The sequence below is a fragment of the Tasmannia lanceolata genome, unplaced genomic scaffold (genome assembly GCF_043159265.1).
Source record: "Tasmannia lanceolata isolate RefF3 unplaced genomic scaffold, GAP_Taslan_0.1 ptg000006l, whole genome shotgun sequence".
NCBI lineage: Eukaryota > Viridiplantae > Streptophyta > Magnoliopsida > Canellales > Winteraceae > Tasmannia > Tasmannia lanceolata.
Window position 1 is genome coordinate 18,903,193 of NW_027518683.1, and position 15,474 is coordinate 18,918,666.

Genomic DNA, 15,474 nt, shown 5'->3' on the forward strand with positions numbered 1-15,474 from the left:
TATATAGTCGCTTAAATGTTTCTGATGTTTGGGTTATTAAGTCCCTGAATTTTTCTAGCATTTTTTAATTTAGGACCTATTTGTTATGGATTTTCAGAACTGATTGTGAGTGCAATACTGATTATTGGACTCATTTTTTTAATTTAGGTCCTTTCAACCACAAATCTTTTTTTCTTTTTCAATAAATGGATTACACTCTCCCTGTTTCCATTGCCCATGCTACTTTCTATATACTGGTAAAGTTTTACATCTCTTCACATCTTGTTGGTTTTGTTACGATTACATCTCCTACATTTCCTGCCTTCCACTGTACTACAGAAGAGTAACAGGGGGCCTTAAAGAAAAGTCTTGGATGAGAAGGTTGAAATGGTTATCGACCTAAAAATATCGTAGCTTAAAAAAATAAAATTTTCCATTATTTTGGAAGTTAATTAATACTATACAAATAAAGATGAAGAAGAAAAATGAAAATACAATCAACCCCAATAAACCAAGCTATAAAACAAACTATGGATCAAGCTTTCAGATATCGCTTCTACTGCTGATTCAGAGTTTTTGGATTTTTAATATATGTGGACACAACTATAGGGCTTCTCACACTGTGAAAACCATCAGACCATACTAGTGAGATAGAGTACTGGCTAGTTGGCTTTAAACCCTTTCCGGCAACTGTTAGGATGAAATGTTGCTTCTCGTTCAATGATTTGAAAGATAGAACACTAGGAGTCACAGTGATCTTTAGTTGAGATGCCGTAGATATGGTTGCTTTGTATGTGGCATTTTTTGAACCAACATTAGTAACTACCCTCGAGAAATTGACTTTGAAAGGCTTTCCAGATTTAACGTTAACGGCCATGGAAGGATAATTCAAATCCCTCACAGATTGAGTAGTACCAGTGGGACAACTGCTCTTATCCCCAGAAATGAGCCTAACCATCTTTGAAGTATAACCTTGAGCACACAACATTTTAATGTAGTCATCTTTAGCAGCCTCATACACCAATCCAGGATGAACTGCCTTTACCGGATCAATATTGCCGGCACCATAGCCGAATTCAGCAGCTGCATCATTGCTAGAGTTCATTGGAGAAGCTGGCAAAAGAAAAATAAGTGGGTTAATATTCTTCTTTGTATTTATGGGTGAGATTTATTTTGTGTTATAAGATGGACGGAAAAAAACATGAGTTACTGTTAAAAAAATATGGAAGTTCTAGATGGTAATATAGTTTCATTATAAGGGCCTCTTTTCCCAATAGTTCTCAAGAAAAATCCATTGAGTGTTATTAATCTGCACTGTTACAATACCTTTCTAAGAACAACTTATGATTTGTTGAATAATAAACTTTTTGAATTATGAAGATGTGTGAAGGGTAATTTTATATAAAATTTTTGGGAGAATACTTGGAATTGGCATTCACCCCTAAGTCACAGCAATTGGCCAGGCAATGGCTGCCTACTAAATTAACAGACGTAACTAAGAACCTTTTCACTTTATAAGATACAATTCTCATTAGGAGAACCCGTAGTTAAATTGAAAATAAACAGGATAAATTACCAGTAGTCATTAGAGCAGACTTGATGGCTGCAGGCGACCAATCTGGGTGAAAAGACATTACATAAGCAGCTGCACCAGTAACATGGGGGCACGCCATAGAAGTCCCTGATATTATGCTGAACTTCACAGATCTCTTATCTTCTTCGACTTGTGAAACTTTTCCTACTGGTGAAAACGCGGCCAAGATTTCTACTCCCGGCGCACTTAAATCTGGCTGGAATACATATTGAATAAACATAACTCATGTGATTTCAAATGAACTGAAGAAGATTGATATCAAACAGTTGTCAAGTTCCTTAAGACTAAAAGATAGATGTTTGTAATTACAATGGAGTCCTTGTCTGAAAGAATCAAAACAAAAGATCAAATGAAAGTGGGAATTGCAGTGCATGGATGGAAAGGAACACCCAACTTTCGAGGAAAATTCTTCACCTTAACTTGTGATAGAGGTCAAATTCAGCAAGGCAAAATGGACTGAACAAAATAGTGCCTTTGGGGGTTCCTCGACAGATTGTATTTTAAAGAATTTGGAAGATGGTCATGGTGGATTCCGTAGCAAAAGAAAATAGATTATCCATTTGGTGATCCCGTCATCTACTGTTTTCAAGCTAAACATCGATGGTTGCTCCCTTGGCAACCACGGCAAAGTGGGGATTAGACGGGTGTTTAGAGATAGAAATGGCACCATCATCTACATCTTCTTTGGGCCCGTTGGAATAACGGACTCTACTGAAGTGGAGGCTCCTGCTCTTCACTACGGTATGGGATTCTTTACGGACCAAATGGAAGGCAAGTTGGAGGTTGAAGGAGATTAATTTCTTAGGTTCAAAGCACGAGCATTGGTCCATGGAGATCAGCTGAGTTTTTAGATGAGATTAGTTCTATGATTAGCAATAGTTTCCTTCCTTTTGCTCATATCCTTAGAAGTGCCAACGATCTAGCTGATCGACGGGCTAATTCAGGGACTTTGGGAGACTTTACTCCGGGTCCTCTCTCGCCATTGATGCGAATCTGTACTTCTGTAGTCCTTTTTATGCTATGAATATAGTTATATTTTTCCAAAAAAAAAAAAACAGAGAAGATTTGTAAGACATGAATGAAATGATCACCTTGAGAATGTCGCTTGTAATGGAATTGGGTCCTCTAGAAGAGAAAGAAGCAACTATGGGAGCTTTAGATTTGAATCTCTCACTTTTCAATATGTTTGGTTGAGGATTCCTGTAGAATTAGAAACAGGTTTGGGTTATATATCCAATTTGTTTTGATTTATAACATTATTTCAAAGGCAATATCATAACACATAATGTATCGATTACTTTGTTTTGTTTATGTATAATTGAACAGCAACACTACTGTTCCGGCTTAGAATAGTCGCAGGAAGAGGATAACCGAAAGAAAGATCGGGGAAATTCACTAGGCTATCTACTGCAATCATTCCCAAAGCTCCAGCTAACAGTGGTTCTTCCCCGTCGGAGAGCTGGTCACAGAAAACAATCTTTCCTTTAACCAATTTTTTATCCAAGCAGCCAAGTCCGCAACTCCTGAAACATGATAATAAAAGTTAGGTTATTTCAATTTTCTCATCAAGAAGAGCAATTCTGAAATCATCTGGATCGCGAATTTTACCGGGCAAATTTGATGTCGCAATTAGATGATGCTGCATCCCCTCCACTTATCAAGGGAAACATCGTCCCGTTCAATTTGAAGGTGTTAATAGCATTTCCCTGACAACGGTACACTAATTAGTTAGCACTAGTACCATATTCACTTCCAAACTAATCCATTGAAGAAAAATTATTGAAAATGGGAAAACGTAAGTCTTCAAAACTAATCCATTGGGTAATGAGTTTATGTGAAAATTAAAAGTTTGGTCTTTCTCACCACAAGTGTAATTCCATTTCCAAGGACAATCTTATTTTCGATTCGGCGATCCGTGCTTGTCGCTGCCACAGTTAACAGCCATGGAGCAACACTACCCACAGATCCAAGTAGCGGACCTCCATTACCAGCGGATTGTGATGTAAGGATCCCCTTGTTCATGGCATGGAAAGAACCAATGGCAATAGAATCATTTCGGTAGTCTGATGGGGAACTAAACCCCAATGAAACAGAGAGGATTAGCAACACCATCAGCAATGGCATCGTCAAATGCGGCCAAGATGGCTTCATCGGTACAACCATCTGGACCACAGACCTTGTACATGGCAATCCTTGCAGATGGAACTGCTCCCCTTGCAGTGCCTTGCGCCAAACCAAGAAGACTCGCCCCTTCCACCCCGCGGCCAGCAGCTGTTGATGAAGTGTGGGTCCCATGTCCTTCTTTGTCAATCGGAGAATCTCCAGTGTAAGATCGAGCTCCGATTAACTTTCTGCCAATTATAAAGTTCAATTAGTAGAGACTGTAGTAACAAATACCTCCAATTATTTAAAAAAATGTCGCGATGTTTTGTATTTTTTTTGTTTTGATAAAACGACATAATAGATTGGCACTTCAAATGTGCCAAAAAATTTTGAAGATTTTTAAAAATATTTGAATTATCATCATGATTTATTTTCGCTACTGATGATGTTGGCACTACCATATTTTAATAATTGCACAGAGCAAGCAAGTCATTTCTTTCTTAATTGGCTTGTTAGACCATTTTCGGACCTGTAATATTTGGGACTATGGTGGAGAACATCTAAGATTTACAGTCAATAGGAGATTAGAAAAGCGAATGATATAGAGAAAACTTTACTTGTTGCAAGCAAAATTTTTAGAAGATTGGCACTTCCCCTTCCACTTCTTCGGAGGAGGACCGAAACCTTCGTCATTAAAGCTTTCAGACCCCGGTGAGATTCCAGTATCAAGCACCCCAACGATCACATCACTTTCAATGGTAGGCATTCTTTTCACAGTATCCTTGAAACCGAGGAAATCCCATGATCTTGTTGTGAGAGGCTTGTAAATCTTACTCGGAAATACAGACACTACTCCTTCCATACCTGTAGAAATTATTGTAAATCTATGTTATTGTCAAAAGTGTGGGATTACATATTTTTCCACTCTAAAAGAACAACATTTTCACTCACTAGCAATCTTTCTTTGCTCTTGATCTGTTAGCTTGGTGGCGAATCCATTGAAACTCCTATTGTAACTATGTATCAGAAAATCAATTGCAGAGCTGCAAAAAGAGAAGATGATTATGTTGTTAATTAAAAAGGATATGTACCTAATAAAAAATGTATCATTACATAGTATAGTTCAAAATAATATTTGGGGCCTATAAATGTAAATTTTCCATAGATATTAGTTATCTCATATAATAAGGAATAATATACAGACAAACAAACCATCTGTTTTCTATAGTATACATTACAGCTGGCCGTCCCAAGTAAAAAAAAGGGTGGCGGATGTATCACTTCCCTTGAACATGTTACAAATGTAAATTTAAGGGTTGGGAAGATCCTATGGAGCTGCTTTTTTTGTCAGGGTGAGCAACCCTCTAAAAAACACCATCTCCATGTAGTTAGGATGATCCTATGGAGCTGATTTTTTTAACACACCCTATCTACGTAAGGGCCTTTCAAATGAATGCTTTGGATCATTCTAACAATGTGGGCCCACATGTGTTTGGGCCCTCAAGCTCATATAAGCTATATGAGCTTCAAGCTCACAATCATTTTCCTCATATATATATATATATATATATATGAAACATTTTTTGCGCGATACCTTACATAAGTTTTCTGAGCAAGAGGTCAAAAAATCATGTAGGCCCACATTGTTTGGATGATCCAAAGCAGTCATTTCATAGGCCCTTACATAGATAGGGTGTGCCCAAAAAATCAGCTCCATAGGATCATCTTAACCCTTCGATTTTTGGAAGTTAAAAATGGACCGATTTGTGGAGGTTTATACCCATCCACTTTAACCTCTACAAATCGAAGGGTTAGGATAATCCCGAGGAGCATATTTTTTGTGCACACTCTATCTATCTTTGGATTATCCAAATAAATGAATTGGATCATCCAAACAATGTGGGCCCACATGATTTTTTTGAGCTCTTGCTCAGATAACTTATCTGAGGTACGCTTAGAAAATGTTTCCTCATATATATATATATATATATATATATATATATATATATATATATATATATATATATATATAGAAAATGGTTCCTACACATATGTGTAGAGAGTTCTCTACACACTAGCTTAAAATACAGTGGGGGCCCACATTGTTTGGGTGATCCAAGCCATCCATTTTAAAGGCCCTCACATAGATAGGATGTCTACAAAAAATCAGATCCATAGGATCATCCCAACCCTACGATTTGTGGAGGTAAAATGGATGTCTCTAAACCTTCACAAATTAGTTCATTTTTTGCCTCCAAAGTTCGAATGGTTAGGATGATCCTATGGATCTGATTTTTTGTGGACACCCTATCTATGAGAGGGCCTTAAAAATGAATGGTTTGGATCACCCAAATAATGTGGCCCCCACTGTATTTTAAGCTAGTGTGTAGATAACTTATCTACACATGTGTGTAGGAACCGTTTTCTCATATATATATATATATATATATATATATATAAAAGGTTTCTAAGGTATTGCTCACCCTGAGCAACCCTCTAAATACCCTATCTCCCATGGAGAGAGAGAAAACGGTTATACACGTCCATTTTACCTCCTCAAATTGTATGGTTGGGATGATCCTATGGAGCTGATTTTTTGTGGACACCCTATCTATGTGAGGGCCAATCAAATGAATGGTTTGGATCAGCCAAACAATGTGGGCCTTCACTGTATTTTAAGCTAGTGTGTAGATAACTTATCTACACTTGTGTGTAGAAACTGTTCTCTCTCTCTCTCTCTCTCTCTCTCTCTATATATATATATATATATATATATATATATATATATATACACTTGTGTGTAGAAACCGTTCTCTCTCTCTCTCTCTCTCTATATATATATATATATATATATATATATATATATATATATATATATATATATAGAGAGAGAGAGAGAGAGAGAGAGCAGTTTCTACACACAACTGTAGATAAGTTATCTACACACTAGCTTAAAATACAATGGGAGGCCCACATTGTTTGGCTAATCCAAACCATTCATTTGATTGGCCCTCACATAGATAGGGTGTCCACAAAAAATCAGCTCCATTGGATCATCTTAGGGTTTCCATTTGTGGGGTGAAAAAATGGGCAGATTAGTTGACAAATAGTATCTGTCCATTTTCACCCCCGCAAATGGACATCCTATGATGATCCAATGAAGCTGATTTTTGGTACACACCCCATCAATGATGGAGATTTCAAATGAATGCTTAGGATCACCCCAACAATGTGGCCCCGCCCTTGCTTCCTGCACTCGAGCGCATATAAGCTATCTGTGCTCAAGCTAGGGGTACAACTTGGGTCGGGTTGAGGCCAACCCGACCCAAACCGGAAACCTGAACCTCCAACCCTAACCCAACCCAACCCGACTTTTAACCCGGTTTGGTTAACCCAACCCAACCCGGATTTGTTTTTCCCCAACCCCAACCCGACCCGACCCGACCTGATTTCCTAAGTTAGGTTGGGTTGGGTCGGCTTGGGTTGGATTGACCTGCTGAGCAGATGCTTGTTACCTAGAAAAGCAAAGCAACCTATCATTGTTCTACTCTACTGGCACCATACATCATTCATTTTCGAAGTCTATATTTGTTTTATCTCTTTCTTTTTTACATAATACAATTAGGGTGCTGATAGATTGTAGGGTTGTGATCATCCTATGGAAATGATTTTTCGGGCACAACCTATTTACATTGTGGCCCATCAAATGAATGGTTTGGATCATTCTATGGAGTTGGTCGTAATGTAACATTAAGGCCCGTCCACAACATAGGACGATCCAAGCCGTCCATGGTTTGGGTAATCCGATGGAGTTGGTCGTACAGTAACATCAAGGCCCAATCGTAGGCCCCACCGATTTTTTTTCAAATTGAAGCGTACTGTCCACAACATAGGATGATCCAAGCTGTCCATGGTTTGGATCATCCTATGTTGTGGTTCGTAGAGTAACATTAAGGCCCAATTTAGGCCCCACACATATTTTTGAAAATGAAGTGTACCGTCAAGACCATAGGATGATCCGAGCCGTCCATTTGATGGGCCATAACGTAAATGGGTTGTGCCCCCAAAAGGGTTGGCCCATCAAATGAATGGTTTGGATGATCCTGTGGTCGTACAGTAACATTAAGGCCCGTCCACAACATAGGATGATCCAAGCCGTCCATGGTTTGGATAATCCTATGGAGTTGGTCGTACACTAACATTAAGGCCCAATCGTAGGCCCCACCGATATTTTTCAAATTGAAGCGTACCGTCCACAACATAGGATGATCCAAGCCGTCCATGGTTTGGATCATCCTATGGTGTGGTTCGTACCAATTTAGGCCCCCCCCATATTTTTGAAAATGAAGTGTACCGTCCAGACCATAGGATGATCCGAGTCATCCATTTGATGGGCCACAATGTAAATAGGTTGTGCCCCAAAAATCATTTCTGTAGGATGATCACAACCCTACAATCTATAGAGGTTGAATAAGATGTAGTTTCCATTTAGATCGGAGGGCTAGGATCAGCCTATGGAAATAATATTTTGGGACGCAACCTATTTACGTTTATGGCCCATCAAATGGATGGTTTGGATTATCCTATGGTGTGGTATGGGTGGGGCCTACGTTGTTCAAAGATGGGCCCACCATTCCACCAACAGTTTCTGTTGGGCCCACCAACTGTTCGTGTTGTGTGTGTGTGTGGAGAGAGAGAGAGAGAGAGAGAGAGAGAGAGAGAGAGAGAGAGAGACCGGTCAAATGGTGGGAAAACGTTAACCAGCCATCAGGAGGGGGGAAGAATATCAGCGCCCTACAATTATCAAATCTGAATATGCAATACAAAATGAATTAATGAATCAATTATAGATTGTGGTTTCCAACTCAGCAACATTCGAGAAAACCCCAAAACGGCAAAACTCATAAGAAAACGTGAAATATCAATAGATATTACTATATTAGTCGGGTTATGGGTCCGGTTGCCCAATACCCCAACCCGGGCTGACAATTCCCAACCCGGACCCAAACCCAACCTGGAAAAGTTCAACCCAACCCGCCCAAAAAATTGGGTTGAACCCGACGGGTTAGGGTTGACCCGACCCAACTTGCACCCCTAGCTCAAGCGCAGGAACCCTTCTCTCTCTTTATACATGTAAATTTCTATAAGATGTTACAGGTTTAATTTTCTGTATAGATATTTGTAAAATATTGACCCATTGGCATCTAAGATGCAAAGATCTTTTGGGACAGAAGTATTATACCGTTAAGCAAGTAGTTTTCTGGTAAAAAATAAAACTTGCCCGAAAGATAAAATGTAGGGGCCACCTGTTCATTGATCCAAACCATCTACTTACTAGGTCCCGCTGCCAAAAAAACATTACCTCTCTCCAAGAACTTCTTGTAGAATACTGTAGTGGTGAGATGATGCCGTATATTCTCCCTCCGGTAGGGCTCCCATGTACACAATGTAGACCTGATTATGTACCACACATGTGATCCATGGCATGCATACAGTTATTTTTTCTGTCAAAGTTAAAGAAAAATATATAGTTCTAATATGGTGTACAGCATTGGTGCTAGACCTGGCAAACGGGTAACCCACGCAGGTACAGGTAAGAAATACCGGCACGGGTACGGGTAGCCTTTCATGAACCCGGAACCCACCCGGGCGGGTACGGGGATACCCGCAGGTAACCCGGCAAATTTAAGGAAAAAATTATATATATATATATATATATATATATATATATATATATATATATATATATATATCAAAAGAAATTATATGATGAATGGGTGTACGAACACATTAAGGTGGTACGATGGATGTACAAGCCTTGATATTTAATCCAACAGCAGCTTCTTAACAAGTCAGGTGCTGTTGGATCAAATATAAAGGATGGGATGATGAGTACTTGTTTATACGCCCATTCATCATACAATTTTTCATTTACTTTAACTAGTGTTTGTTTTGGTACAACCAAAAATTCCAGTCACATAGTCTAATTACTTTGACTTGTTTTGTTGGCCCACCCACATAGTCTATTTTTTACTGTTTAGTATTTAGTCCTTAAGAAAAAAAATTTGAAAACCGAATGGCGGGTAACCCGCGGGCACCAACGCCCGACCCAGACCCACCCGCAGGTCACGGAACTGGTTGGGTGCGGGTATTTTTTTTCGCGGGTAATGAAATTGGTACCCGTACATCTGCGGGCCGGGTGCACCCGCGGGTATGGGTCCCATTTTGCCAGGTCTAGTTGGTGCTCATAATCCGGTCGCTGCCTTTAACATTTGATCGTTGGATCAAATATCAAGGGCCGCAACACCATATAATTTTTACAAAAAATATATATGATGATGATCTATGCCAGTACATATATGAGCAAAAAAGGTATTTTTTTTCTGAATTATATGGTTGCATGTATATAGAAATGGTGAGAGAGAAGCATGAAAAATCAAGAACTAAAATGACTAGCCTTTCTATCTCCATCAAGAGCAATAGAAGGATTGGCAAAGAAGGCAAAAAGACTGAAGAGCGAGAGAAGAAATGCCGAATAAGTTTTCAAATCTGCCATTGGGTTTAGTTTAGAGCAGTCCACAATATAACCAGGAAGGTGATATTTATAGGCCAATTGAAATCCGCATAAAACGATTTCAGTGAATCCCATGACAGTAGGAGGAAAGATTCCATTGTTTATATATTTTCCTTATCTAGATAGTGCCATAAATGGAGAAATGGGTAGTGGAGAGGAGAGGTCTTAGGGGAAATGGGGTTATATTTAGGGGAGGGAAAGTTTAGATTTAGAAGAAGAAAGAAATGATGATGATAATGACGATAGTAGTGATGATGATTACAATGATGATGATGAGGAGGAGGAGGAGGATGACGATCATGAAAAGATCGGTGTTAGTCCATGCGCTCAGCCTATCAGTGCGGATTCTCCTATTAAAGGGGGTTCTCGACCGGTTCCGACTGACAGTAGTCTGCCAATGGAAGCAGATGGGATGTTTGTTGGGGCCCATGATGTTGATGCTAATAATCTTTAGTTTAAGCAGTTAACAGTTGGGGCAATGTTTTCTAATATGCAACACTTCAAGAAGGTTGTGAAAGAGTATACTATTCGACAGAGGTTTATGTTCGTGAGGTCAAAGTCAACATCGAAGAAGTATGACGTTCGATGCAAGGTAGAGGGTTGCAAATGGCGTATTATGGGTACTAATCATATGACTTGTGTGTTAGTGAAGTCGTTTTTCCCCGACCATACGTGTACAACTCAATTAAAGGGCAATTATCACCCTCTTGTCACAGCAGCTTGGGTTGCTCAGACATGTTTACGCTTATTCGCTCGCCCAGATGATGTGAGGACGAGGATCATACGAGAATATATCAAGATGCATTAGCGTATAAGTATAAGCTATTGGAAAGCGTACAAAGCGGTGAACATCATATTTGAGATTAAGTGTGGGAATGAGGAGGACTCTTATCGAATATTGCATGCACTTGCAGTTCAGATGATGAGAAGAAATCCCGGCACCTATATGCATGTTTGCAGAGGGAGGGATTTTCGACTTAGGGGAGATGATAGATTTGTTTGCTTATTTTGGACATTTCGTCCTATCATACGGTCTTTTCATCGAATACTCAGGCCTATAATTTTGGTTGATGGGATACATCTGCGAATGAAGTATCCAGGAATCTTATTGATTGCAATTGGGGTCCATGGTAACAACGGTTTATATCCATTAGCATTTGGGGTTGTTGAGAAGGAGAACGAAGATAGTTGGGGGTAGTTTTTTTTGTTGCTGAGGTAATACGTATTGGCAGCGAAGATGAATCGGGGTCGATGGTAACCACGGTTATTGCATGCGTCACCTCACCGCCAATTTGCGATCCGAGTTCAAAGATGTTCTACTCGAGAGATTGTTTCGGAAAGCCGCACGGTCTTCATTCAAAAGCGTCAGAAATTGGGTCGTAGTTGGCAAACTAAGTTGACTCATTACGTTGAAGAACGTATGACATTAGCGAGGGAAGAGAGCCGCCAGTATACAGTTTATTGTGTTGGGGTTCATGAATATGAAGTACGGTCCCTTGAACATACAGATGACGTAAACTTGCAACTTCGTACGTGCAGTTATCGTCCATTCCAAACATTTGGACTCCCGTGCGGACATGCCATGGTAGCCATTGGCATAACAGAATTCGATGCGTACGATTACTGCGAGAACTGGTTTCATGTAGAAAGATATCGAGATACGTACGTTGAGGTTTTGCACCCGACACTAGACAGGACCCAATGGGAATTAAATCCAGAATCCTTGATGACAATATTACCGTCGATTGCAAAGTGACCACCAGGAAGGTCGCGTACGAGAAGAACGGATCGCGAATTGAAAGGTGGATTACATTACAAATGCACCCGATGTCGACAACTTGGCCACAATAGAAGAATTTGCAAAGAACCACCCGTGGTAAGACAACAAGTTGACCAAACTGCTATTGGGCCTTCTGCACCCATACTCAGTAGGTCAGGCGTACCTTACCAAGCTCCCTTCTTCGTGTAAGGGTGTAATTGAATTTTTTGAATGTACTCAGATATTGTGATGACTTCTTTTTGTTATTTTGTAAAGAATGGTTGTCATTGGAACATAAAACTCAGTAGGTCGGGCGTACCTTGCCAAGCTCAATTTAGTTGTTGCTCTCTTCCATGTACACCCTTAAAAGGGACTTCTCAACAGTAGGAATTGGGTTACCAGCACACACAATTGGATTATCAACTCCTTCAAAATAGGTCATCAACTAATCGGAAGTGAGGTTACCAACACACAAAATGGGATCATCAACCCATTCCCTTGGTTGACAAAGCTACTGGATGTTGGAATTCATGTTATCAACTCCCTCAAAATAGGTTATACCCCATTCGAAAATGGGGTTACCAGTATACAAAATGGGATCATCAACCCATTCACTAGGTTGATAAAGCTACTAGAATTCAAAATCTAGGTTATCTACTCCTTGAAAATGGGGTTACCATATTCGGAAATGGGTTACCAATGCACAAGTTGGATTACCAACTCATACCTGGGTTGATAAATTCACTAGAATTCACAATTCGAGTTATCGACGCCCTAAAAATTGGGTTACCAACATTCGGTAGTGGGTTACCAACACACAAGTTGGGTCATCAACCCAATTCCTGTGTTGATAAAAGTATTGGAATTTACAAACCGGGTTATCGACTCCTAATTTTTTGGGTTACCAACCCATTCAGTGGGTATTAAAGCTATTGGAATGAGTGATTCTGGGTTATCGGCTACCTCAAAACAAGGTTACCAAAATTCGGAAGATGGTCACCGACTAATAAAATGGGTTATCAACCAACTTCCCGTGTTGATAAAGCTACTGAAATTTGGTAACCGTCTTATCTACCTCCCACCTTATGGGGTGACTGACAATGCAAAGTGGGTTATCAACCTAAAATTTGGGTTACCAACAAATTACCTGCGTAGATATAGTTACTGAAATTGGAAATTAGGCTTACCAACCTTTTAATTTTTGGGGTGATTGACATTGTAAAGTGGATTATCAACCTAATAAATGGGTCACCAACCATTTTATTAGGTAGATAAAGTGGGTTATCAACCTAAAAAATGGGCCACCAACCATATAAATTTACAAGTTCCTGGCCATTCACAAACAAGTTCCCCTGTTCAACTTAAAACACAAACACAAACACAAACACACTTGTCTAAAACCTGTTTAAATTTACAAATTTTCCACCCATTCAGGAACAAGTTCCTCTGTTGAAATTGAAACACAAACACAAACAGACATCATAAAACCTGTTTAAATTTACAAGTTTTTCAACATTCACAAACAAGTTCCCCTGTTCAAATTGAAACACAAATACAAACAGACACCATAAAACCTGTTTAAATTTACAAGTTTTCCAACATTCACAAACAAGTTTCCCTGTTCAAATCGAAACACAAACACAAACACACTTTCATAAAACCTGTTTAAATTTACAGGTTCTCCACCCATTCAGAAACAAGTTCCCCTGTTCAAATTGAAACACAAACACAAACATACACCATAAAACAAGTTTAAATTTTACAAGTTCCCCAGCCATTTACAAACAAGTTGCCTCATTAACAAATAAGTTCTCCTGCCATTTAAAAAAAATGCATACAACTTCCCCTCCCATAGTTTCTACCAATCTCCAGGAAAAAACACAGTTTTGTACCACGATCATCAAGACCTGTAACTTAAAATGAACATACAACTTAACATGGATACAATTTTCCCTTTCATTTTTGACTTTCCAACATAGGAATATGGGTTGAGATTTTGCTACAAGACAAAATAGCATTATTATGCATATATTAGAAACCATATAAAATCTCATATATATAGGGAATGAATTTTAGCAAATGCAAGTAGGTTCCACATAATTGCATATATATAAATTACATGCAACTAGAAAATACTATTTTCAAAGAAAATACGTGAGAAACATGGAGAATTTGGCAACTCTTTGTTTCCTTCTTTGGTGGGTCCCACTTATATTATATAATATATATTGCAAGCCAAAAACCAAAAACCAAAAACGTGGGATTGCTTTCCCAATCCAATAGAGAGAGCCACACGTGGGCCCCACATGTGTATATAAAGAGAGAGAGAGAGAAAAAACAGATGAAGGTATGCATGTTCACTGGATGTGAATAGCAAAATGCTAAAATCGAGAAATCAGTTCTTTCTTTCTCTGCAAAGTTTCCATAACAGCCCCTTAAGATGTAACAACACCTAAGTGGATCCCACTTATATGCATACCGAGTTAGAAACAATGACTCACTTGGGTTACTTTTCATATGTACCTGGAAATAAGTAATTCCTATTTTCTACACGAATAGGTCGGTTGGAATTGTTTTGTAGTTGGCCTACTACAATTAACCGAATGCTAAAAAAATATAAGTGGGACCACATCATAGTTTGACACATGAAATAAATCTCCAAGTAGGCCCCACTTTCTATAGCTTTACGTGCATGGTTATGCACACTTTTCTCTAAGCAAGGAAATTGTACCTTGTATTATGTTTTTATCCATAATAATGCCCATAATGGCTAGAGTTAGTGCAATTTTAACATGAGAAAGTTGCCACCTTGGTGTAATCCCAACCATCCATTCAAATGAAAATTTTGATGAAATCATTGTTGAGCAGAACCATTTTATGAGACCCAGATAATCAAAACCGTTCACTTGATTGGGTCACATAAGTTGCATCCCAATATATCATTTCCATTGATGGGCCTACAATACAACTTTCATGGGCTGATCTAAACCATTCAAAAAGTGGACCACGACTCAACTAATTGGCCGTGTCTTTTAACTCAATTCCAATGGACGATTAGAACTGTCCATTTAGTGGGCCCCAATGTGGATTAGTTACAACGCCCTAGATCATTCCATGAGTTGATACACACCATCCAATCGAAGGGCTGCAATACAAATTTCGGCTAGGATTTTTCAAGCTTTCATCAATTTCTTTGAAATTTCATCTTCTTAGCATAGTTTCCTCGGAATTCCCAATATAAACCTGAAACACCAAGAACAAAGAAAATACCTTAGTAGTACCGCTCTAAACATGATATATGCATGCTTTTCCTACCTATAATTCACACATAAATGTGCTCATCACTTTCCTTACAAGCATAAACCATAATGCCCAAGGGGCGTGTTGGCTTGGGGGTGGATCTTACGATCAATGTTCCCTTGCTTCAATTATAGCCATATGAGCGGATATGTGGTTTGCCTCCAG

General features: G+C 39.0%; 1 pseudogene across 1 annotated transcript; it reads right to left on the minus strand.

Annotated features, from left to right (window-relative positions):
- Positions 1-259: 259 nt before the first annotated feature.
- Positions 260-9,124, minus strand: LOC143880012 (subtilisin-like protease SBT4.3; annotated as a pseudogene). Its single transcript, XR_013251475.1, has 9 exons — positions 9,039-9,124; positions 4,628-4,719; positions 4,294-4,540; positions 3,437-3,924; positions 3,182-3,279; positions 2,872-3,096; positions 2,665-2,773; positions 1,556-1,769; positions 260-1,092 (listed from the first exon to the last, which is right to left on the minus strand). The product of XR_013251475.1 is annotated as a subtilisin-like protease SBT4.3 (transcript).
- Between the last annotated feature and the right edge of the window lie 6,350 nt (positions 9,125-15,474).